This window comes from Sipha flava, unplaced genomic scaffold (assembly GCF_003268045.1).
Source record: "Sipha flava isolate LNK unplaced genomic scaffold, YSA_version1 105_pilon_pilon, whole genome shotgun sequence".
Taxonomy (NCBI): Eukaryota; Metazoa; Arthropoda; class Insecta; order Hemiptera; family Aphididae; genus Sipha; species Sipha flava.
In genome coordinates, this window is record NW_020271719.1 from 452,862 (window position 1) to 467,248 (window position 14,387).

Here is a 14,387-nt window from a genome sequence, read left to right on the forward strand (position 1 = left end):
ATTTAATATCAAATAATAATGATATGAGGGTAATAATTTTTGCATCATCGAAAGACCTGATGGTAAGCAGCATGTTTTTCCCGAGAAAAGATATTTTTAAACATACGTGGATATGTCCTGATACAAGAACTAAGAACCAGATAGACCACATCATAGTTAATAGAAGACACAAACCTTGCATAACCAATGTCAGAAGCTATAGAGGAGCAGATGATGATTCCGACCACTATCTGGTAATTGTCAACCTCGTACTAAAGTTGTCAGTGAGCTGGAAGAAGAAAAAACAGCATATGGTAAAAAAAAAATTCAGCGCTAAGAAAGCAAAAAACTCAGCAGAAGTCCAAGCATACCAAAGTAAAATGGCTAACATACTTAATAGGGAAAGTGTACCATAAAATGATAATGATATTGAAAATTCATGGGTAAAGATGAATTCAGGGAAACAGTGAATGAAGCCGCAAAAAACTTGCTAGTCTCGGGAATCGAAGAAAAATAATAAGTGGTTCAATAATGAATGTCATGAAGCAGTTAGGAAGCGTAATTTATGTAGAGTTAACATGTTACAGATTGATACACAGGAGAACATACAAGAATATTAAAAGGCAAGATCTCATGCAAGTAAATTATTAAGACAGAATAAAAGAGCAGCGGAAAAGAAACTAATAGAGGAAATAGAAATATTCAAAAAGGAGCCTAGATTATTCTTTAAAAAGTGCAAATCTGTAAGTCAAGGTTACAAAGCAAGAGCGTCAATAATGAAGAACGAACATGGAAACCTTATAACAGACACTAAGAAAATTGCCCTACACTTAATGGAGTTTTTTTAAGAACATTTTTAACAACAATATGAGGAATAACATCATACCCTACGAAAAAAGAATCTATTATACAGCGAAACCAGAGATCTTAAAACCTAAATTGGATGAAGATAAAATCATAATAAATACTCTCAAAAACAATAAAGCGCCTGGAGAGGATATCATAAATTCAGAGTTAATTAAACGGCCCAACAAATAATTAATAACTGAAATACACAAGTTAATTTATAACGTATGGACTAGAGAAAAAGTACCAACGGGCTGGAATATGGCAATCATTTGTCCGATTTTCAAAAAGGGAGACCCAACAGAAGTCGAAAACTACCGAGGAATCTCCCTTTTGGATACAAACTATAAGATTCTGTCTCTGACAATTCTCAACAGGTTGGAAAAATATGCAAGTGTTATTATTGGAGAATACCAAAGCGGGTTTATAAGAGGGAGATTAACCACAAACCATATATTTACTATCAGACAAATTATGAAGAAATATTACGAATACAATAAAGAGTTCCACATAGTTTTAGTTAATTTTAAGCAAGCCTATGACAGCATAAATAGAGATCAGTTATGGATTGCGTTGACGAATCTAGGTGTACCAAATAAATTAATAAAAATTATTAAAATATGCAACTCAAACAAATTTTACAAAGTTCAATGACAGGGGGAGCTATCCCCCTCCATTTTGAAGTAAAATTGCGGTTAAAACAGAAAGGTGCCCTCTCTCCCATTTTGTTTAACCTTGCTCTTGAACAAGTAGTTAGAAATGTAGGAGAAGACCGAGTAATGGAGCTCAATAAAAATATGACAATGCTGGCGTATACGGATGACGTTATCATACTAGGAAATTGTCGTCAGGAGGTAGGACACACTATGGAAAAATTAATTGCATCTAGTCGGAAGAAGGGTCTCACAATTAACGAAGCAAAAACAAAATACATGCTAATGACACGCCACACACCCGCTAAGAACAATCTGATAGTCGGACCATACACCTTCGAACAGGTCGATGATTTTAAGTACTTGGGGGTTAATATCAACTATAATAATGACATGCATAATGAAATTAAACTTAGAATTAACTCGGCGAACCGCCGATTTATTAAGCTCAAAAATGCTATCATGGGCGACAAAGGAAAAAATGTATGTAACATATTTACGCCCAATAGTAATGTATACTTGTGAGACGTGGTCGACAACTAAAGAGGATGAGGAGAAACTTCTTACTTTCAAGAAAAAATTGCTGAGGAAAATATACGGTCCTGTTAGAAATTAAACAACCTAGGGTCATTGAAAGGAAAAAAATATATTATTTTGGAATCTCTGTATAATAAACCAAGTATTAAATGCTTTCTGAATTCCAAGCGTTTAGAATGGGTGGGCCATGTGTGGCGCGCTGAATAAAGCATGATTCGGGAGGTACTGATAAATAAACCAGCTGGCAAGCGCCCCAGTGGAAGACTTCGACAACGATGGCAAGATAGAGTCAATGCAGATATAAAAATGATAGACGAAATCGCAGACATTGAGACCGCTACTAACCGTGACGTGTGGAGAGGATTAGTAGAAGCTACAAAAGGCCGGAATAGCCCATACAGCAAAAAAAAAAAAATCGTATGTTAGAATATAACTATCTACAAATACAACAATGAATTTTTATTTGAAATATGGATTAAATATTGAAAATATACTATATTTTATAATGTAAAAATCATATTTATAAATATTTTTTAGTGGCGATTAAAGAAGTATGCCAAAAAAAGTCTCATTGTGCCTAGAAGACGGCGAATATATAAATTATGTCATAATTTTAAAAATTATTTATGTACTAAAAAAACATAAATAAATGTTATTAAAAACATTATACTTTAAATTGTTAATAAAAATGAATACTTTAGTAACAAAAAAAATGAAAAGGGGTTAGGTTAGATAATCATGTAGATTAACACAAAAATTTATTTAATAATAAAAAAAAACAAATACCAATTCAAATAAATTGAAATTTAATTTATAAATTTTGTTTTAAACACTACAATTATTTTATGATTGAAAAGTTGTATTCCAAATGTTGACAGTTAATTTTGAAAGATTGTATTTTAAAATAATATAGTTAATTTTTTATTTTATTTTTTTGATTTATTATCATTATACTGTAATTGAATATAAGTTATTTACATTGAAACATAAAGAATCAATTGTTAAATATATACACAATGTATAACTTAAATTTTCAAACTATAAAACCATTTAATTCAACTTATAAAATAAAATACTTTTTTAAATATAAAATGATAAAATAAAAATATTAAATTTAATTATGATAACATTTGAAATAGTTTTATATAGTTAAATAAAACCAATACAAAAAGTAATCTGAGTGCAAGATTTTCTACTATTTTAAAGTTTAGAACGTTTAGATAATAAATGAATAATTAATTACAGGTATCATTCCAAATTGAATGAAATTCCTTGGTTCTACTTTTTTCAACAATCCATCTCATTCAGCATTTTTTCTTTTCGATATATGTGTAAGAAATTAATGAATCTGTACGATCAGCTTCAGCAGCAGCTCGTCTACTTCCCATTGTAGTATCAATGCCTACTCCAAATCCTAGACTCTGAAGAATAAAAAATAAATAAACCTAAATTTAAAATAACATACTTAAAGCTAAATACCCCTTACATTCTAATTTGTTCTGCGACTTATAGCAACCATACTTAAGTCTATCAAGACTTGTAAATGCACCAGAAGCAACAAACAAAATATTAATAGTATCTACTTGTACTGTTTCAATGCAAAGTTTTCTGTTATTTTTTTCTGGTATATCAACAACAGTACCCTCCAACATCTATATAAATTAAATTTTTCAATAAATATGAACAATTCAAAAATGTCATATTATTTTATACATTTTCATGTGGAAAAAATGTTCATAAATTAATGACAAATGAAAAATAAATACTGAAATACACAATCCGTTTTGTGCAAGCCTAAGGTCAACAATTTCTTTTAAACATTTTTTATGGTAAAAGTGACTTCAAGCTAGTGTATTGGCACAAATTAGAAATTAGTAAAAGACAGTAAAAGCAGTAAAACTATAGAAAGATGAATTATGGTAGAGTGATAAATTAACATAATTTTCTTCAGGATATTGTCAGATTAAATTATAATTAAGAAGGTAAGAACTGAATAGAAAGGGAAATATCATAAATTAAAAAATATATAAAAATTAAAAGTGCATTGCTTCATCCTAAAATGTTGTGTTAATTACAGTAAAAATGTAACATTCATAATTTGAGTACATGATAATTCATACTCATTTTCATTAAATTTCACTAGCTGTTGCTATTGAACTCAAAATATACTAAAACAAGTTTATTATATGAAAACAATCAGCTTTTAAATAGCAAAAACTTTGAATGAAATATGAATACTAATGAAAATGATAAGTTCAATAAATAATAATTAAAATCAGTTAATGAATATTAATATAAATATCAATAATTAATCTAGATAAATTATTCTTTAAATAGAAAAAATCTAATCAATTTCAAAATAATAAACTTAGCATGTATATTAAATGAAAAATAATTTCACCTTTAACATTCCTTGTTAAAATCCTTCACCTCCAATATCTTTCAGTTAATGAATTCCAGGGAATACACCAATTTTGTTCATTTCATCTAAGAAAACAATACCTAAAAAAAAATTTCATTAAAATAAGTTTATAATTTAAAACTATTTAATAAATATATTATCTTAAAATTAAATGTATATTATTAAAGAATAAAGCTTACATTGTCCTTGTATTTGAAGGTGTTACGAGCCATGGTCAACAATACAGACACTGTTCATCAATGTTCTTTCCATACATCGCCTATCAATTGGAATAATGATGATTCTGGAACGGTACGCAAGGGCGATCATACAGGGCAAACAGGCATACTCTGTCCAAAATGCAAAACTGCCGGCTCCAATTTATAGTTCTTTTAAAGTTATATCATACATAGCACATGCCTAATGAAACAAGTAATCTATACTGTTATTATGTTATAGCTTCTAATCAATTTACCAATCTTATAAAAAAATGTTGTTTATATAGATTCAACTTATTTATAAGTATTTAAGTATACATTAACTGTCTGAGCTTTTTCAACATCATGATTAGCAGCTTGTAGTAATTTTCCCATTACACATTCAATACCTATCCTCTCCGACATAGCCGACTTGAGTTAAATTAGTACAATCACAGATTGCAAATGGTACATCTAATTGCTTCGCTATAAATTGTGCTAACAATGTTTTTCCTAAAAATAATAATTATAGTAATTAATAATATTATAAATATTAACTATACAAAATTAAACATTTTTAAAAAAAATTCGAACCACATTCTGTTGGTTCTAGCAATATAATGTTACTTTTTTCTAAAAGTGTGTCTTCAAATGTAGTAATTAAATAGTAATTTTATCTTCATTTTGACTAATTTTTTACCATCCAATTATAGTATTCCTAATGTATGATTGACAGTAAAATGTTCTAAAATAAAATATTAAGTTACAATATTACTTAAATATTTTCAACTTGATTAGGTACACAACTAAAATTATTTTATTTATATTTACACGTATAAATAAAAAAAGAATTCTAAAATCATAAAAATGCTATCAAAAAATTACTTAAACAATTTAGTCAAAATTAACTATGTCTTAAAAATATATATTTTTATAATATTTTTCTTTTTAAGATTTGTAAAAAATGTTACTAAATTATTAAAAATGTCCTACAAATTATATTTTTGATTCATCAGTGTCTGAATCAGACACATATTATATCAAAAAACCAAAGAAAAAATCTTATAAAACTAGTTTTACCAGCTTTTTACTGATCTCTTTGTCTAATTTACTACATTTTCATTACACCAGATATTATACACAAAACAAAATAATATTTTTAATTTTACATCGTGCAAATATTGAAAATAGTAGGTAGGTAAATAAAATTTATATGTACAATTTTTAAATTAAATTATTTAATATTCCTCTATAAATATATTACCATATTTAAAAGTTTAAAATTGTATTATAAGTGGTTAATGATAATAAAAAAAATGTTTAATACAAAAATCCTTCAGTTACCTCTAGAGTTTTGCATGTTATTAAGTAAGGGTTGGTCAATCAAATCATTTTTTTTGTTGCCCAGTAATATTGTAAATAATACGTTTACAATGATTATATACAGCCACAGCCAACACTTTCTTGGCCAATTCTTGACCAATCACATAATTATTCAGGTTAAGAAAAATCTGTACCAAAAGTATTTTTATAATGTTTAATATTTTCTGTTAGTTTAGGTAATATTATTTTTATAAATCTCAACCAATTTTTTACTTAAATTAATCACATAGTTAATTAACTAGCAAATCAGTTTTAATTTTAAACCTCCATAGACGTGCATACACTTAGTACAAACATGCAAATGCATATAAATCCGAGCTCTAGTTATGAAATTGAAGTACACCAAGAAATACAAACAACCTACTACAACCATTTCATGAGGTAAGTCAAAGTCACATTAACCAATATAACTACAGAATTCACATAGTTTTATGTAACATTAGAAGTTTAGTAATACCATTGGATATTGTGAAAACCAGTGTCGTTATTAATAGTTTTAACAATATTTTTAAAGGAAACCATTTTAATAGCTATTAACTCGCAATTTCCAACCAACTGAAATAACATTATAATAGGTGATCCATAAATCAATATTACTAACTTCTTTTGGAATTGGAGGTGGTTTGTATTTATTTTCTTCGGCAGAAATCACTTTGATTATATGATAACATCGCTAACATTGCAAAAACCGTTTATAAGCTACCTATAACATAATAACAGTATAGATTACTTGTTTCATTAGGCATGTGCTATGTATGATATTACTTAAAAATAACTCTAAATTGGAGCCGGCAGTTTTGCATTTTGGACAGAGTATGCCTGTTTGCCCTGTATGATCGCCCTTGCGTCCCGTTCCAGAGTCATCATTATTCCAATTGATAGGCGACGTATGAAAATAATATTGATGAACAGTGACTGTATTGTTGATCATGGCTCGGAACACCTTCAAATACAAGGACAATGTTATGCAATTCGTCTTAGAATTTTAACAATTTAAAACACATACTTAAATTCCACGAAAGATTCAAATAATTAGTGTACATTTTGGATTGTATATATTTCAAGCACAAATACTTAAACCTGGTGGCTATTTCGTCGGAAAGACGAAAAATATGAAAGTGAGTTTCGATTTACTGAAATACAATAATGCAACGTCAAAGATAACGGACCTGTTTGGTTTGAATAAAATGCTCTTACGCTATGGAATGATTCTCGATGACCTTTTAATAATCAAAGAAAAATATTTAACAAACGTGAATAGAATAAGACAAGTAATATTGAACATAGATTATCTGTCTCATCGTTGCTCCCGTCGCGGTATGCCACCAAAAAATATTATTTAAATTTAAATGTTTTTTATTTACAATAATTTATTTTAAAACATTAACCGATGGAATACTGAGGTTTGTTAAAGTTGTAATAGTTTTTAAACACTCTTATATTTAAGTTTCAATACAATTTTACTAATACTATTAGATTATAGCGCATGTTAGAAATAACCATGTACAAATATAAAAACAATGTATTGTTATTTGAAATATGGATTAAATATTAAAAAATTATGTCTTGCACTAATAAATAATATTTATAAATACTTCTCAATCGCGATAAGAGAATTACGTCAAAAAAAGGCTTAGTTTTTTTATTTATATTTTATTATTCAGTTCAGCGTCGACCGCCATAGCGTACACACGCTTCGCGCTCGTTAATGTTATCGTATAGTCTCGCACGGAAAGTTGTCCGTAGCACACGTCTGTGGATCGTCGTGCACGCTCACTATCGCCCTTCGCTTATCGCTCATTAAATTAATGAGTACTAAATCAAACCGTATTATTCAGTTTAATTATCATCTTTTGCCGTATAATTTCCATACTCGTCTAAATAAAAATAATCTAATACCGTCACCACCGTCGCCAAATCGGTTGTAGGCCGATACCTACAACTTATCAACCACCATGCAACGAAACAACTCAGACACAAATAAACTTAAAAACAAATCGAAATTATTTCCGATAATTATCACGAAAACTGCTTCTCACACGACGCAGGACGTAACCTCTCCGTCGGCCACTTCAGTTAACAACCAAGAATGGAATAATGTTGACAACAACAAACGCATTAGGTCACCTAATAATACTACCTCACCTCGCACAAAAAAAACAAACGAGCCGTCAAATTTCTCCTCACCAAACCGCTACTCTCTACTCGATACCAACGTAGATAGTATGGATCTCGAAGTTAACGCAGAAATCAACGAGTCACCTCCACCAACACCCCCTCCACCACCAATTTTCTTAACATCTCCGATTAATTTCATCACTCTGTGTAAAAACCTGGAACAAATAACGAAAACCGAAGGCTTCCTTTGCAAATCCAATTCAAAAAATATAAAAATAAATCTTCACTCAGCCAGTTCCTACCGCGCCGCTATAACATTGTTCAATGAGCACAAACTTGAATACCACACGTATCAAATACACGAGGAAAAATCCTACAGAGTCGTAGTCAGGTATATGCATCATACAATCCCTACTGATTACATTAAAGAAGAAATAGAAAAACACGGTTTTCTGGTAAAAAATGTAACTAACATACTAAAATCTCAAACAAAAGAGCCCCTTCCACTATTCTTTGTAGACCTCAACCCATCCCCAAACAACAAAGACATTTTCAACATAAACAATATATGTTTCACTAAAGTCAAATTTGAAGCCCCACACATCAGACGAGACCTAGTCCAATGCCATCGCTGTCAACAGTATGGTCACACAAAATCATATTGCAACCACCTGCCTAAATGCGTCCATTGTGGCGAGAACCATACCTCGGACCAATGCTCTAAATCCAAGAACCTACTCGCAAAATGCGCTCTTTGCAGCAAGGCCCATCCGGCTAACTACAGAGGATGTACTGTCTACAAAGACCTCCAACGTTTCCGTAAAAAACAACAACCGACCACCATCTCAAGACTAATAACAGAAAACTCCGACACCCCTCAAGTCCAACCCATCAGCCAACCTCCTCCAGGAACATCACATTCATTCAATGCTCCTGCAAGATCTCTAAACGAACCCATCGACACCCAGCACTTATCTTTTTCACAAGCAGTTAAAGGTAACAATTTAAATAAGCTAAAATCAAGCCACATAAATGACCCACCCTCCGATCAACTATTAACAAGCCAACTTACAACTTTCATATCCGAATTTAAAACTCTAATCTCTCCCCTATAACACTTCTTACATCACTAATCAATAAACTAAGTACCAACAATGGAAACTAGTTTTAAACTTAGATTACTTACATGGAACGCAAACGGCATTATACCCCACAAACTTGAACTTCAGGCAGCCCTCAATATTCATAACATAGACATAGCAATGATATCCGAATCCCACCTAACCCCGACAATATCTATTAAAATTCTTGGATACAAAGTTTATCAAAGTAATCACCCTGACTCCACTGCTCACGCTGGATCGGTGATCCTAGTTAAAAATAACTTAACACACTCCCTTCTTCCGTCTATTAGCGAAACATATCTCCAAGCAACAAGCATCCAAGTTTCTGTCAACAAACATCTTTATCTGTCCTTCTCCTCCATCTACTGCCCTCCAGGACCTAAAATTAACTCAAACAATTTCATAAATTACTTCGAATCTTTAGGTAAGTACTTCATTGTCGCCGGAGACCTTAATGCCAAACACTCTTCTTGGGGCTGCCACTCAACCAACCCAAGAGGCAGAATCCTTTATAACTCAATAAATAACTCCAACATAAAAATAATACCCCCCTCTAACCCCACCTATTGGCCAACACATCAAAACCGCCGCCCAGATATCCTCGATATCGTCATCGCCAGAGTACCAAGTAATTCCATTACTATTACCTCCAACACAAATGACCTGTCATCCGACCACACACCAGTCATACTCGACCTCGAAATTCCCTGTTCAAACTCCTCCACAAATCCTCAAAATCTTGGAAAAATAGATTGGCCAACTTTCCAACAACTCATCGAAACTCGTACACAACTCAACCCTTCCTTAAAATCAAGCGAAGACATTGATAATACTATCCAAAAGCTCACTTCAGATATCCAAGAATGTACACACTTAGCAACAACACCAACCACAATTCACCCCAATAACCTACTTCCAAATCATATAAAATATCTTCTCCGAGAAAAACGAAAAGCAAGATCCCGTTGGCAAAGGCACAAATACCCCATCGACAAACATACTTACAACCAACTAAATAACAAACTTAGGAAAGCACTCCAACAACACAACTCCGTCACTTATCAACAAAATATCCAAAACTTAACAACTCATAACTCCTGTCTTTGGAAAACGACAAAAAAAATCCTAAAAACTGTCTCAACTTCATCTCCCCTCCGTAAAGAAGATAATTCATGGGTGGTCTCTGACATAGAAAAAGCAAACCTATTTGGCCAACATCTATCCCAAACTTTCACTCCACATGACATAACTCTAAATCCCACTCAAAGTCAAATTGTCTCACATTCCTTAGAGTCTGCATTACCCGTCTCACTCCCAGCTAAGCACACAAGTCCTGGTGAAATCGAATTTATTATTAAAAAACTCCACAACAGAAAAGCCCCCGGGTTTGATCGAATTACAAATTGTACTGCCAAAAACCTACCCAAAAAAGTAATCATATTACTTTCCTATATTTATAACGCAATGCTGCGTTTATCCTATTACCCCCTAACCTGGAAATTTTCAGAGATAATAATGATTCCAAAACCCAACAAACCTCCCGAAAAAGTAACTTCTTATCGCCCTATAAGTTTACTCCCTACATTATCTAAAGTATTCGAAAAAATCCTATTAAAAAGGTTTATTCCACTAGCTGTTACGGCAAAAGTTATCCCCGACACTCAATTTGGATTCAGACCCAATCACTCTACCATTCACCAACTCCATAGAGTAGTTGACACCATCTCAGTTTCTCTAGAGAAAAAACACTACTACGCTGCCGTCTTTTTAGACGTTGCACAAGCGTTTGATAGAGTCTGGTTTGATGGCCTACTTTTCAAACTTCAAAAATTTCTGCCTGCCCCATACTTCCTTTTGATTAAATCATATTTGAGCGATCGTACTTTTGTCGTACGCCAGAACTCGAGCCACTCAAACTACTTTAACATCTTAGCCGGAGTTCCCTAAGGCAGCGATATTGCTCCCTTCTTATACAATATCTTTACGCATGACATTCCTAAAACTTCCTTCACCGAACTCGGTTCCTACGTGGATGATACAGCAATTGTGGCCTGCAATGAAAACCCAATCACTGTTTCTAGTATGTTACAAAGACACCTCAACATAATTAACCTCTGGACAAAAAGATGGAAGATCAAAATTAATGAATCCAAGTCCTCCTTCATTACATTCACCCTAAAAAAAGGCTTTTGCCCCTCAGTCACAATGAACAACATCTCAATTTCCTCCTACTCAGAAGTTAAATATCTTGGTCTCATCCTCGACAGTAAACTTACCTGGAATCCTCACCTAAAAGCCAAACGAAAAGCCCTTAATACCCGACTCCACCTCCTAAGACCATTACTTAAATCTAAAATGAATATAAATACCAAACTACTAATCTATAAGTCCTTACTCAGGCCATTATGGACTTATGGCATTCACTTATGGGGAGCCGCTAAACCCTCAAACACCCGTACAATCCAAGCATTCCAATCAATATGCCTTCGCCTAGTCACATCTGCACCCTGGTATTTAACCAACAATAACCTCCACAAAGATCTTAAAATCCAAAATCTTAACCAAATCTCAAAACTATACTACACCAGACTTCACAACAAACTTCAACAACATACAAATCCACTAATCTCTAAATTATCAACGAAAACACTCCCTAATGACCCGCGCCGTAGACTTAAAAGGCAATGGTGTAGAGATCTTCTTCTATAGTAAGTAAGCTTAATAAGTGCTGGAGGTCGTAAACAGGTAACACCTCCAAACCAAAAAAAAAAAAAAAATGTTTATATATATATATTTTTTCTTCATTGTTATTCTGTCATTTATAGGGTGTTACCACTGGGTATCCTCCCTAATCTCATGAACCATGTTATCTGTTTTATTTTTTTTTCTGTCACTTATCAAACCTACTTATTATACAAAAAAAATTATATGTATAGATTGTAGATTTCTTCAATAAATAAATAAAAAAAAAAAAAAAAAATTTTATTATTATTAATACTCATATAATCTTGATAGTATGATAAAAAATGTAATTTTTATGAATTAAATGATTTAACAAACGCAAATAGAATAAGACGAATAACATTGGACATAGATTATCATCGTTGTTTCCGTCGCGTTGTGTTAATCCGTGTGTCGCGAAATATTATTTAAATGTAGAAGTTTTTATTTAGGTACAATAATTTATTTTAATCATAAAAAAAACATTAACAGACTTAATACTAAGGTATGTCGTTGGTTTAATAGTTTCTATTCACCCTTTCTTGAATTTCGTTTCTATTTATTTATTTTCAAATATTTCTAACAATTTTTCTATAGCATGTGCGTGAATAGAAGGATCAATATAGCAAAATACTTGTTATTCATAACATAGGTGCACTGTTTCTCATTCAAATTTATTTTGAAAATCCTGATGCTTCCCGTTATTATATCAAAGCAAGTTATTACGCTTAGTGTTGCCAATGTCTTCATTTGAAGAGATTTTCTTTCCTTTTTTATTCTTTCCGCGACCCTGCTGCGAAAAAAATTTGATTTTTAACCAATATGACGGTTAGTAAACGATTCGGTACTATTCAATTGATACCAGTATTTTTTTATCGATTAAAGTATCGAAACCATGGTATCGATACAAAAAGTACTTGTATCGAAAGAAAAGTTTCGATACTTTATTGGTATCAATAGTATCGCAACGTCCTAATATACACCATCATACCTCTATGGCTTTATCTACATACTTGTGATAACAGTTCATAATAGTTCATAGTATAATATGCATTTTTTGTTAAAAATATTCATTTTTTTTATAAATACGGTAATGGCTTGAGGGAGGGGGGGCTTAGGGCCCTCCCTTGGAGCCGCCCTTGCGGGACGAATTGACAAAAACTTTACTATTAAGTCGTCCTGATCAAGCTCACAGGCTATTAGTAATAACACACGCGTACACAGTGGCGTAACTGAGAAAAAACCTAGGGGGAGGCAATATAATATATTTATTATTACCAGAACCCTGACACCCCTCCCCCTCACCAGTTAAAACATATTTTTACTGTATGTATTTTTACACTATGTCTAATTCTTTGATTTTACATAAGTCTTTTAACTCGTTTCATGGTTTAGATAAACATAAATTTTTGGTAGCATGTACTCTTATCCATAAGAGTTCATTAATAAAAGGTGCTATTCGTACTGTTGGATTAACTGGGGGGGGGGGGAGCAAAATTATACTTTTATCCCCCAAAAAATTTTCAGGGGGGAAACCCCCCCCCCCCCCCCCCATTGCACCACCACAATTACGCCACTGCGCGTACACATACACGGATGATGTTCGTTATGTTAAATGGGCTATACTAACTCATCTTTCATCATCGGTGTATCAAACATTATTGACGACATATTGAACGAATTGTTTTATGCCGTGTTCACAAATTAGTGGTAATAATAATAATATGAAACGTTCACATCAACATTAACCGGTTTGCAAAGAGTAAAAAACAAAACGATGTAGTTTGAATGCTGACGATGGTTATTGGTGTCGCGTCATTTAGTCGCGGTAAAATGAACGTGCGTTAAGCCGGGTTCACACTTCACCGTACCGTGTATTTTAAAATAATTACCTCTGATTGGCTGAACCATGTTGTTACATCAAGGTATACCGTACGATAAATCACAAGTAATCTCACTAACCATATGTTACCGTGAAGTTGATTTCAGTCAACTTTTGAACGTGTGGTTAGCTGCCCAGGCGGCAATTTTTTGATGGCGCAAACAAAAGTTTTGAAATTTTCTAATGTATTTACTAGTTTTTTGGAAAAATGATTTATTTATTATTGAAAAATATTAATAACAATTTTATCACATTATAATAGTCATATTATATAATATTAAACCAATGAGTTTTTTCGTCAGTGGGCGTTCAGCGTATTAACGGTAAAACCATATTATTATTATTTAGCGGTCCGACCTATGCATTTTTATTTTCGTTACTCTGACATACAATTTTGTTTTTTGTATTCCTTATATATTTATAAGTGTGTATTATAATTTATAACTATCAGATAATATTTCTTATTCGCATAATTGTATAATTATAATGTAATACTAATTTACTCCAAGCAGCTAGGTCTTAGGTTGTCCATTTACGTGTATTAAA

General features: G+C 32.0%; 1 pseudogene; it reads right to left on the reverse strand.

Moving 5' to 3' along the window:
• Positions 1 to 3,204: 3,204 nt before the first annotated feature.
• LOC112684587 lies at positions 3,205 to 6,860 on the reverse strand (annotated as a pseudogene).
• Between the last annotated feature and the right edge of the window lie 7,527 nt (positions 6,861 to 14,387).